We start from the raw sequence: 12,571 nt of genomic DNA, 5'->3' as shown, positions 1-12,571 counted from the left end.
TACACGTCCTTTATACATGAAGTCATTCTCGGTATTCCCGGCCGGAGATTTCTGCCCCTCCAAATAATTTAAATAGTTAATTGCAGCAGGTGAAGGTTAAGGCGGCCCCTGCATACTGATGACAGGCCCTGCTGCTCCTTCTCTCCTCTCCTCTCCTCCCGCTCTCTTCCTCTCTCTTCCTCTCTTTTTCTCCTCGTCCTGCTCGTTCTCCTCCTCTCCTCCTCTCTTTTTCTGCTGCTCGTCGTCCTCGTCTTCGTCCTCTTCCTCGTCCTTCTTTGCTCCTCTCTTCCTCCTCCTCCTCCTCCTCCTCCTCCTCCTACTACTACTACTACTACTACTACTACTACTACTACTACTACTACTACTACTACTACTACTACCACCACTACTACTACTACTATGAGAGAGAGAGAGAGAGAGAGAGAGAGAGAGAGAGAGAGAGAGAGAGAGAGAGAGAGAGAGAGTAAGGTGCGTTCGTTAATTTTATTGTATTTGATTCTCTCTCTCTCTCTCTCTCTCTCTCTCTCTCTCTCTCTCTCTCTCTCTCTCTCCTACAATTAGCATGTATTTGGAAAGAGGAGGAGGGGGAGGAGGAGCAGGAGGAAGAAAAGGAGAAGGAAGAGTTGAAGAAGAAAAAGAAGAAGAAGTAAAAGTAGAAGAAAAAGAAGAAAAAATGAAGAAGATAAATGAAGTAGATAAATGAAGTTGAACAAGGAAAAAGAGCAAGAATAGAAGCAAAACAAATTCGCAGCGTGGAATGAAATTAAAAATGAGAGTAGTAGTAGTAGTAGTAGTAGTAGTAGTAGTAGTAGTAATAGTAGTAGAAGTAGTAGTAGTGATTAAAGTGGTGATGCTGGTGTGGCTGTACAAGTGGTGATAGTGGCAGTGGTAGTGATGGTGGTGGTAGTGGTGGTGATGATGGTGGTGGTGGTGGTGGTTGTGATTTACTCCCAAGAGTTATATGCGTGGATGTGATGTCTTGGTGATGATAATGGTGACAGTGACGGATGGCCGGGCTGGGTATGATGATGATGATGATGAAGATAGGCGTGCGGGTCATAATTTGTGTTTTTACCTGTTTACTATTAGCGCTAAGTACTAGAACCATGATGAAGAGGAACGAAGAAGAGGAGGAAAAGGAGGAAGAAGAAGAGGAGGAGGTGGTAAGAAAGGGTGACAGGGAGGAGGAGGAAGACGAGGGGGCCAAGGAGAAGTTAGTGCATGAGAAATGAAAATAAATAAATGAAGTAAAGGAGGAGGAGGAGGAGAAAGAAAACTAATTAGAATGGAAAAGAAGAGGAAGGGAGAAGGTGAAGCCAAAAGTGGAATAGGAGAAGACAACTAAAGAAAAAGAAGAGTAGGAGGGATGTGAAGAGAAAGAGAGGAGGAGGAGGGTGAGGTAGAACATGAGAAGACGAAGGAGGAGGAGGAGCGAAAAGAGAAGAATAAAGAAAAAAAAAAGGACAGAGTAAGAAGGATAAAGGAAAAAAAAAGTGTGAAAATGTGGAATAGGAGAGGTCAGGAAAAGAAAAATAAAGATGAGAGAGAAAAGAAACAGAAAGAAGAGAACGAGAGAGAGAGCGTGAGGAGATTGAGGTAGGGAGAGGAAGAGAGGGAGGCTGTGAAGGGGAGGAGGGGGGGCGGGGGAGGAAAGGCGTGATGGTGAGGCAGGAAACTGTGCATCACTTTAGAACCAAGGGTCAAGCAGCCTCAGGGGGGAGGAGAAGGAGCAGGAGGAGGAGGAGGAGGAGGAGGAGGGAAGCGAGATGCAGGAGAAGGAGACACAGGAGGGGTGAAATGGGTAGGTGGAGGAGAAGGAGGAGGAGGAGGAGGAGGAGGAGGAGGAGGAGGAGGAGGAGGAGGAGGAGAGGAAGGTGAATATGGGGGAGGAGAATGAGAAGGAAAGGGGGGAGAAGGAGGGAAGTTAAGGGGTGTAAGGGGGAGGCCACTCAGTAAGTCAGTTGGTAGGTTGGTCAGTCCGGGTCAGTCAGTTGGTCACGTGGCCAGGCGGGTAGGTAGGGAGGAAGAAGGAAGGAGAGGGAGAGGAAGGTAGGTAGGAGAGGGATGGAGGAAAGGGGGGGGCAGGAAGGGGGGGATTAGATGATGAATTGCATAGTTTTGGGGCATTAACTGAGAGAGAGAGAGAGAGAGAGAGAGAGAGAGAGAGAGAGAGAGAGAGAGAGAGAGAGAGAGAGAGAGAGAGAGAGAGAGAGAGAGAGAGAGAGAGAGAGAGAGAGAGAGAGAGAGAGAGAGAGAGAGAGAGAGAGAGAGAGAGAGAGAGAGAGAGAGAGAGAGAGATGCACACTTACATAAACAAACTCAGATACATGACCGACTTAAACACTCAATCTGTCAGTTAGTCAGTCAGTCAGTCAGTGAACCAGTCGTTCAGTCAGTCTCTCAGTCTGTCCCTTTGTTAACCATTCAGTCAGGCAGTTAGTCAGTTAGTCAGATGCTTAGTCAGTCAGTCAGTCAATCATTCAGTCAGTCAGTCAGTCAATCAGTCAGTCAGTCAGTCAGTCAATCATTCAGTCGCTCAGGCAGTCAATCAGTCAGTCCCTGTGTCAGCCATTCAGTCAGTCAGGCAGTCAGTCAATCAGTCGCTCAGTCGATGGCAAAGCTGCATGACCCGAGATGAAACGATAACCTTCCACCACCTCTCCTTCCTTCCCTCCCTCCTTCTCTCCTTCCCTCCACTCTCCCTCCCTCCCTCCCTCCCTCGATAATGGAGGCCAAAGTGGTTTTATCAGTCACGGGATCGGCGCCGCGTGTCGGAAGGTGATTTTTGAATTATAATTATTTTTTGCTGGGCAGTTTCTTCCCACCTGTGAGGACGCGAGAGTGTTAAGGTGATGGACCATGGGGAGGGAGAGACAGACAGACAGACAGATAAATAAATAAACAAACAGACAGGCAGAAAGATAGGCAGACAGAAAGACACAGACGTAAAAAGACAGACAGTATACAGACAGACAGGCTAATGGACGAACGGACGAACAAACAAAAAAAACAAAGAAGGAAGGAAAGAAAGAAAGAAAAAAAGAAAGAAAGAAAAGTTAAATAGATGTATGCAGAGAGAGAGAGAGAGAGAGAGAGAGAGAGAGAGAGAGAGAGAGAGAGAGAGAGAGAGAGAGAGAGAGAGAGAGAGAGAGAGAGAGAGAGAGAGAGAGAGAGAGAGAGAGAGAGAGAGAGAGAGAGAGAGAGAGTCCCCCAAGATCTATATATACAACTGACGCAATTCTCTTTTCCTCTTTCTTTCCAACACATTATTTTCTTCACTCTTTTCGTCTCCTCCCTCCTCTTCTTTCCTCCTCCTCCTCCTCCTCCTCCTCCTCCTCCTCCTCCTAAGAACGAGTTGCCATGCCTCTCCTCCCTTCCTTTCCCGTTCCTCTCCCGGCCCCATTAAAAACTCAATCAGTGCTGAACCTTTACAGGGAAGGATGGAGGGAGAGAGGGTGAGAGGAGGGAGAAGGCAAGGGTGAGAGAGGAGAGACGGAGGAGGAGGAGGAGGAGGAGGAGGAGGAGGAGGAGGAGGACAGACAAAAACCTGTTCTCAGAATCTTGCTCCTCTACATCGACTATTCTGTCCACGTTCCAAATACACACACACACACACACACACACACACACACACACACACACACACACACACACACACACACACACACACACACACACACACACACACACACACACACACACACACACACACACACACACACACACACACACACACACACACACACTGACACACACAAGGAGAGATGGAAGCTTGTATTTGTTTAAGGGTTTTGAGATGAAAGGGAGGAGACGAGAGGAAGAGCAGAGATGGGAAAGAGTTAAGGTGAAGATGAATAATGAGGAAGATAATCATTAGTGGAAGGAGAGAATGAGAGAGGGAGGGAGACCTGGATATATGATAGTTGGGAGAGAGAGGAGGTAAAAGTGAGAGAGATAGGAAAGAACAAAACGAATCAGTAGTTGAGAGAGAAGAGAGAGATGAATGAGAGGAAGAGGGGAGGGGAGCGAGGAGAGTGAGAGTTGAAGTACAAATGCTGGGGAGGAAGAGGAAGAGGAGGAGGGAGAGGGGAGAGAGTTGTAGTAATGAGAGTGAGAGTGAAGGGGAGGGGAGAATGAGGGCGGGAGAAGAAAGAGCGGGGTGAGAAAGAAAAAAAAAACCTCAGAAGACATCGGAGAGAGAGAGAGAGAGAGAGAGAGAGAGAGAGAGTTAGTAATATTTTTTTTTAGGGAAGACTTCAGGGTGTGTGTTTCCCTCCCCCCCCTGTCCCCTCTCCCTCTCCCTTCCCCTGTGTTACCCCTTTCTTAGTTTTTTGGGGGGTGGGTGGGCGGGGGTGAGGGGGTAGATGGTCTTTGTGTGAAATACCTGTTTGTCACCTGTTGAGCTTGTGTGTGTGTGTGTGTGTGTGTGTGTGTGTGTGTGTGTGTGTGTGTGTGTGTGTGTGTGTCTGATTCTTCGTGTCCTTGTTGGAAATGTTGTTGCTGTTGTTGTTATTTTTTGTTTTGGAATTTTTTTTTTTAATGTTTGCTTTTGTCGGTTTGGTAATAGTAGGGTTGGTGGTGCTGTTACTGATGGTGGTGGTAATTAATGTTGTGGTGGTAGTGATGGTGGTTTTGATAGTGGTTGTAGTAGTGGTGATGGTAAGGGTGGTTGTGGTGGTGGTGGTGTTACTGTTTATGATTTTTACAACACAGGAGACAGCTCAAGGGCCCCCCAAAAAGGAAACAATAAAAAAAAAGCCCGCTACTCGCTGCTCCTAAAAAGAATCCAAAGAGGTGGCCGAAAGAGAGGTCAATTTCGGGAGGAGAGTGTTCGTGTTGGTGGTGGTTGATATCGTTGTAGCCGGTCGATTAGTTGCAGTAGTCGTAGTCACACTAAGTCATTGCTCTTCAACCTCTCGTTATATTCGTCCTTCTCGTAGGTACAGAAAAAGCCGTCCCCCCTAGACGGTTACCAGTTTTTATTCTCTTAAATCTAAACTTATAATTCAGCTCTATAGGAAAAAAAATGTTGACTCTTATTCTTTACGAGTTTCTCTCTCTCTCTCTCTCTCTCTCTCTCTCTCTCTCTCTCTCTCTCTCTCACACACACACACACACACACACACACACACACACACACACACACACACACACACACACACACACACACACACACAGAGGCATCACTAAAGTTTCGTAAGCTGTATTCATCTCTCCTCCCCCCAATAGTTAGTAGATATCATTGAATAAACCAATATATGAATCAGTGTTCATGAATACATAAATACCTAATCGTTTGTTTGTCTTGCTATCATATCAGAAAAAAAAGTAATTTTGCCAGAATTTATATGAAAATCCTGAATTGAAGAGGCTGCTATTTTAAGATTGAAATGAAGGCAATTACGATAAGGTATAATATATATATATATATATATATATATATATATATATATATATATATATATATATATATATATATATATATATATTTATATATTTTTTTTATGCCGTAACCTGTTTCATGGCACGGTGTCTCGCCCCGGCTGTTCCCACCTGCAGCTGTTGTAAAGTAAAATTATAGAAAGATATCCCAGCCGCCCGGACACCACGCGTCTCAGTAAAGTATGCAATGAACACAGCTTTTAAACAAGGAAATTCTAATACTTTCGCTGTTGCACTCTGTTAAGATCGTGGAGGGATGAGTCCAGCCTGATCGGTGGCGGGTGGCCGGACGGTGGTGGTGATGGTGACCCGGGAGGTGGTGATAGCTGGCCGAGAAGGGGCTCATGTTTGGCATGCTTCGTGAAGGTCTCGACGTTGCTGTAATTGATCGGTCGCGGTTTGCTTTGTTAACGGCGTTGGTGAGCGAGGCGCCGGACGCGAGGACAAGAAACATGCAGCAGGCGGGCATCCTCAGGGCCTCACACCAAACAGAGAACAAAAAAAAGTAAAAAAATGATCCTCCCAACCCAGCAGTTTTTGTCTTCTTATAATTTCTGGTTTGCAACTCCTCCAGTGTGTTAGTCTAAGCACGATTGACCTGGAGGCTGAGGAGGTAAGACAAAGACCTTTGGATAGTCTTCTTTAATCTAACACTAACCTGTAGCCGTCTAATCGTGTCCTTTTTTCTCCTTCCATGTGTCCCCTCCTCGGCTGGCTAATCCCTCCCCATCGCGTCGTGGCTTCGCTCCTCCTTGACTTGGCACCGCGGAATTCTACACACTGACAGCGGTGACAGGTGAGTCATGAACCTGTTATTATATTTTATCTCGTATTATCTTATTCATTTATTTTATTTATTTTTATTACTACTTATTTTTTTTTTTGTTTTGTTTTTTTGTTATCGCTAAATCTCATCAAGTATATATATTAAATTTTGTTGCCCTCCTACGCCAGGACACATGAAGCTTAATAAAGGTGTCTTGACAGTATTATGCAAAAGAGAAGCAGGCGAGTTTAATCGTAATAACAGGTTAATAAAGTATGTTTAGGTGAGCTTGAGGGAGTTGATGACAGAATAGTCCACTTTGAGCTCACCAGATTCAAAAAGTCAATTGTGTTAAATCGGGTGAAGGGGAGGGACGGTAGGATATTAAATGTACTGGTGATATTGGTGGTGATGATGATGGTGATGGTAGTGGTACTGGTGGTGGTAATGATGATGGTGATGATAGTGGTACTGGTGGTGGTAATGATGATGGTGATGATAGTGGGGACCGGTAGGGTATTAAGTGTACTGGTGATGTTGGTGGTGATGATGATGGTGATGGTAGTGGTACTGGTGGTGGTAATGATGATGGTGATGATAGTGGTACTGGTGGTGGTGATGATGATGGTGATGATAGTGGGGACCTGATGTTGGTGGTGATGATGATGGTGATGGTAGTGGTACTGGTGGTGGTAATGATGATGGTGATGATAGTGGTACTGGTGGTGGTGATGATGATGGTGATGATAGTGGGGACCGGTAGGGTATTAAGTGTACTGGTGATGTTGGTGGTGATGGTGATGGTAGTGGTACTGGTGGTGGTAATGATGATGGTGATGATAGTGGGGGACGGTAGGGTATTAAGTGTACTGGTGATGGTGGTGATGGTGACAGTGGTGATGATTATGGTGCTGGTGGTGGTACTGATGATGGTGATGATAGTGGTGCTGGTTATTGTGGCAGTAGTGATTCTGGTGGTGAAGGAACAGGAAGGGCATGAGGATATCAAGAGTGGTACTGGTGTTGGTGATGATGGTGGTGATAGTGGTGCTGGTTATGGCGGTAGTGGTGATGAGTTAGATTATACGGTGTGTGTGTTTTTTACCTGTCCTCTTCCTTAAATTAGCGGCCCTGACCTTGAGCGGCACATATTTTGAAGTTCTTTTCCGAGACCTTTGTTTTTTGTGGGGGCAGAAGTGATATTCCTGGGCGTTGTTTTTTGTCGTCGTCGGTGGAGGAGGAGGAGGAGGAGGAGGAGGAGGAGGAGGAGGAGGAGGAGGAGGAAGAGGAACAGAAAAGGTTCGGCGGTGTAGGGACGCGACAATCTGGGCCGACATGTGCATTTTGTAGGGGCAGGGGCAAGAAAGTGAGTGACGGGCTTTTTTTTGTCCCTCTGAGTCTGGTGGTGAGTCCTGATTCACCCTTGAGGCGTCACCCTTCCCCATTCTTTGCCCCCTTCACTTAAGCGCCAGTCAACCCCTACGTCAGCTGTGTCCCCCCCTCCTTCTCTCTCTCCCTCCCTCCCCTTACAACATTTACATTAGCAAGAGTAATCAGAGGGTTCGGTTTGTCCTTATTCCCCCTTAAAGCGTTCTTCATACCCCTTCTTTGCCCCCTTCACCCTGGGTCGACTATGTGTCCCCCATACCCTCCATCTCTCGCCACGTCCCTTTCCCTACAGCGCTTAGCAAGAGTAATCAGAGGCTGGTGGTTTGCCCTGATTCACCCTCGAGGCGTTCCCTTCGCCGTCTGCTTCAGGTCGGTCTTACAATGCACATATAAGACAGCCCTCTCCCTCTCCCTCCCCCTTCTCCCCCTCCTCCCCCATCAACATTTATATATGCAAGCGTAATCAGAGGTTCGAGGTATGTCCTGATTCCCCCTCCAGGCATGCTCTTTACCCCCTTCGCCGTCTCCTTCAGGTCCGTCTTACAATGCACCCATAAGCTAGCCCTCTCCCTCTCCCTCCACCTCCCCCTGACCATCCTCCCTCTCCTTCCCCTCCTCCCCCTCAACATTTATATATGCAAGCGTAATCAGTGTCTGCCGTGTGGTCTGTGGCACCGGCGTCAGCTGTGCAGGAGCGGGTAGGTCTCAGGCCGCTGGGCACGCCAAGTACTCGTTGATTAAGTTCTTCCTTTTTCTCTCCTTTTCCTTTTTATTGCCACTTTTTGTCCGTTTATGCAATGTTATGGTTGGTCCGCCTCGTGTCCTATCTCCCGCGGCGGCCCACACGCCCTGCCCAGCCTCCTCTTAACATGGTATTATCCGACATTAAGCTTAACAGAAACAGCGGCTTGACACTCGCCAGCGTCCCTCACTGCGCGGCGCTGCGGTGCATGTCTCTGCCGTTACAGCCGAATATTTCCACTTTATTCTTTTCTTGCCCAGTGCCGGCGGGGCTCAGCGGCGGCCTGCGTGGCTGCATGGGTTCATTCTGATCTTTGTTCCTCTGCGACGTTCACGGGCGTCGCTGCGTCCCTGCTCAGGGAGAGAATGACGTCTTAATTGCCCCCGACAACACGCCTTGATGGATACGAGGTCGTTTGCCTGTGAATAGCGTAGTCGGCTGTCTCGGGGCGGCGTGGGCGGCGGCTGGTGTCGGCGGTGGCGGTGGTGGCGGCGGTGGGTGGTCGTGATTGCCAAGGTTGATGGTCTGGCGATGGTGGTGGTGGTGGTGGTGAAGGTGGTGAAAGTTGTTTTAGTGGTTGTGGCAGTGTTAGGAGTAGTAGTTTCAGTGGCTGTGGTAGTAGTGGTCATGGTGGTGGTAGCGTAGTGGTAGTGATGGTGGTGGTGGTGGTAGCTGTGATCTTAATGGCCGCGGCGGGATGCTTCGCGCGGGGTGTTGATGGTGGTGGTGGTGATGGTGGTGGTGGTGGTGGTGATGATGATGATGATGGTGGTGGTGGTGGTGGTGGTGGGAACAGTAGGGTTAATAGCCGTGGTCGTCTTATTGGTGGTTGTGGTGATGGTTGTTGGTCGTGGTGGTTTGATTGGTGGTGGTGGTGATGGTGGGTAACGGTGGTGGTGGCGGCGGCGGTGGTTGATGTGGTCGCTTTGAGGAGGCTTATCGTTAATGGCGGAGATTGTGGTCACAGGCGGCGCCCGATCATAGCTTTCGAGGATTAACAATTTTGACGAGACTTTGAACGCCTGTGATTATTGCGCCCACCTTGAGGTTTTGTTTGATGAATGTATCTAATTCCTCGGTTGTATTACATTTGGTGGTTGTGGTTGCGGTGGTGGTGGTTGCGGTGAGGGGATATGACTGAAGGAGCAAATTGAGCAACTTTTGGTTAGACATATTGCAGGGGACGGTATTTATGGTGGTGGTGGTGGTAGTGGTGGTGGTGGTGATAGTGTGGGAAAGATGGAGGTGGTAGGCTTTGGTGCATGGTGGAGTAAAACTTTTGTGGTTGTGGGTGGGTGTTAGCTGTGGGTGGGCTCTTGGTGCAGTGGTTGAAATTGAGGAAGGAGAAGGTGAAAGGGGAAGAAGAGGAAGAGGAGGAGAAGATCTGGAGTGAGAATTGGGTAGTATTAGATGCATAACGGTGATAGGGAGATTAAAATTGAATGGGGAATATGGGGAGGTACAGAACAAATGGGGAGGGGAGGGGAGAGACAGAGTTGGCGAATGGGTAGGAGGAGAGCAAAAGAAAAAATAGAAAGAGGGGAGGAAGATAGTGTAAGGATGAAGAGAGGGGAAAGAGGGAAGCATAAGAAGAATGAGTGAGGAATGAGTGAGGAAGGTGGAATGGATAATGATATAGGCTGGGAGGGAAAGATGATGAGTAAGGAGGAAATTGATGAAGAAAAGGTCATAGGGAGGAAAGGAGAGGATGTGTATGGGATAGTGGAGGGGAAAGAGGGGAGGAATGTGTAGTAGGAAGAGGGGTGGAAGGAGAGAGGAAGTATAGAAGGAAAGGGTGATGGGGAAAAAAAGGGGAGAGGGTGTTGAGGGGAAAAGGGAACAGTAGGGGAGTAAGAGGGAGTGATGGTGGAGGGGAAGGTGATTATGGAATGAGCAGGGGGGAGTAGTTGGTACGATGATGTGGAGTGTGTATTGGGGAGGGGGAGAAGGGGAATGTGGAATGATGGAGACAATAGTGAAGGAATGAGTGGTGGTGGTGGTGGTGGTGGTGGCTGTGGTGGGGAGGGGAAAGGTCGAGCCAGATGGTGTTATTGGTGCTAATTGCAGGTAATGGGGGCGGTGGGTGTTAAGTCGAGGCTTAAGCACCCACAACCTGCCGGGGCTGCCCAGGTTCTCCAGGTGGTTCTGAATACCTGTCTACCTGTCTGTCTGTCTTCATTTCTTTTATTTTCTTGTCTTCCATATGTTAGTCTTCATTCTCTCTCTCTCTCTCTCTCTCTCTCTCTCTCTCTCTCTCTCTCTCTCTCTCTCTCTCTCTCTCTCTCTCTCTCTCTCTCTCTCTCTCTCTCTCTCTCTCTCCCCCCCCCCCCCAAGCTTGTCTCTTAATGTCTATGTCCCTTCCTCTTTATTTCTTTTATTTTTTCCATGTCTCCATCTTCTTATCGTCCTCTTGTTTGTTCAGCCTGATTGTGTGTGTGTGTGTGTGTGTGTGTGTGTGTGTGTGTGTGTGTGTGTGTGTGTGTGTGTGTGTGTGTGTGTGTGTGTGTGTGTGTGTGTGTGTGTGTGTGTGTGTACTCGTATGTGATTGCCTCGTCCCGCTCAAGGCTCCTCGCTGAAGTGTGACGGACTTGATGTTTTCAGAGATGTTTGCGGTGTAAATTATTGTGACGTTTGGATGGACGCCAGAAGACAAGAGTGGAGGGGGAAGGGGAAGAGGGGAAGGGGGGAAGCGGGAGGGAAAGGGGAATGAGGAGAAGGGGGAATGGGGATGGAATATATAAAGAAGGATGTAAGGGCATATGCTGTGGGGGAAGAGAAGGAAAGAAATGAGAGAGAGGGCATCTTGTGAGGGGGAAGAGGGAAAGGATGAAGGGAGGGAAAGAGTGAAGGAGTCGAAGAGGACATGTGCTGTGGGGGAAGAGAAGGAAAGAAATGAGAGAGAGGGCATCTTGTGAGGGGGAAGAGGGAAAGGATGAAGGGAAGGAAAGAGTGAAGGGGGCGAAGAGGGCATGTGTTGAGTGGGTGAGGGGAACAGGGAAGGGGTCAAAGAGGGTATGGAGGAGGGGGAGGGAAATGATGAGTGGGGGCGATAATGGCATGTGATGAGTGGGGTGAAGGTGAGGATGGAGAGGAAGGGAAAGAGGGAAAGGGTAAGAGAGGCGAGTAGGGCATGCGTGAGAGGCTGAGAGGGAAGGGAAAGAGTGAAAAGGGGAAGGAGGAGAGAAAGGATGAGGAGGGTGAAGGTGATTGTGAGGGAAACGGTGAGGGTGTGTGATGAGGGGTTATAGTGAGGGGGTGAAGGAGGAGTGGGTCAGGTTAAGAGGGAGATAGTGAGATGGTGTGTGAGGGAGATAAGAGAGCCATTTTTTTTTATATTTTACATCAGAGGACACGACTCAAGGGCAATAAAAAGAGCACAAAAAAAAGCCCGCTACTCGCCGCTCCTATAAAAGATAAAAGCAAAGATTAGGTAAACATGGCAAGGGAAACACAGGTAACACGTGACTCAAATAAAGCAATAAAGATAATAGGAAATTGAAGTTGTTTCGGTTGTGAGTTCGAAGGTATAATGGTTCAGCCCATGCATACATATTTTACTCTTTTTATGTGTGGAAGTGTAAGTGAATAATAAGTTATGCTAGAAATTAATCGCTTTCTATCAATTCTTATATTTAATGAACAGGTATAATTAGGTCAGAGCCGCCTCAAGCATCGTCCCTCGACACTAATCATCTTCCCTTGTCTATCTCTCCACTTATCAAATAACTACATTACACTTAATAGCTCCCAATGCCCGTGTGGACGCAACGTATAACACTTCATTAATATTCACTCGGCAAAGGTTGTTTTACACAGAGCGACGCTGATTAACATCTGCTACTCATTTACACGGCTAAGCACCTTATCTGATCTCCGCTAAATACCGCTCAAGTACATGAAGGAATTTGTGCCCTCGTTTCGTATATGTTTGAAGGGAAATTAATACCCCGAGATTATTATTCCCTCCCAACTTCTTAATTAGACCATTTCACGGTACTGTGGTTCGGGGGGCTTTTTTTTTGGGGGGGGGGGAGGGGGGGACTGTCATGCAAGAGTTCGTCCAGCAATGTGTTCTTGTGAGGCGGTAATGATGCGTCTGCGTTGAGCTGTGTTGGGGTGATTTGTGTTGATAGCTAATAGGGAGGAGAGGGACGGGGGGTGTTTTTTTCCTTGTTGAGTTTGAGGTTTGTTGTGACCTAGTTGTGTTTGTATTGTTGGGGTATGTGTTGAAA

This window comes from Eriocheir sinensis, chromosome 4, assembly GCF_024679095.1.
Source record: "Eriocheir sinensis breed Jianghai 21 chromosome 4, ASM2467909v1, whole genome shotgun sequence".
Lineage (NCBI taxonomy): Eukaryota > Metazoa > Arthropoda > Malacostraca > Decapoda > Varunidae > Eriocheir > Eriocheir sinensis.
This window is presented reverse-complemented; position numbering follows the sequence as displayed.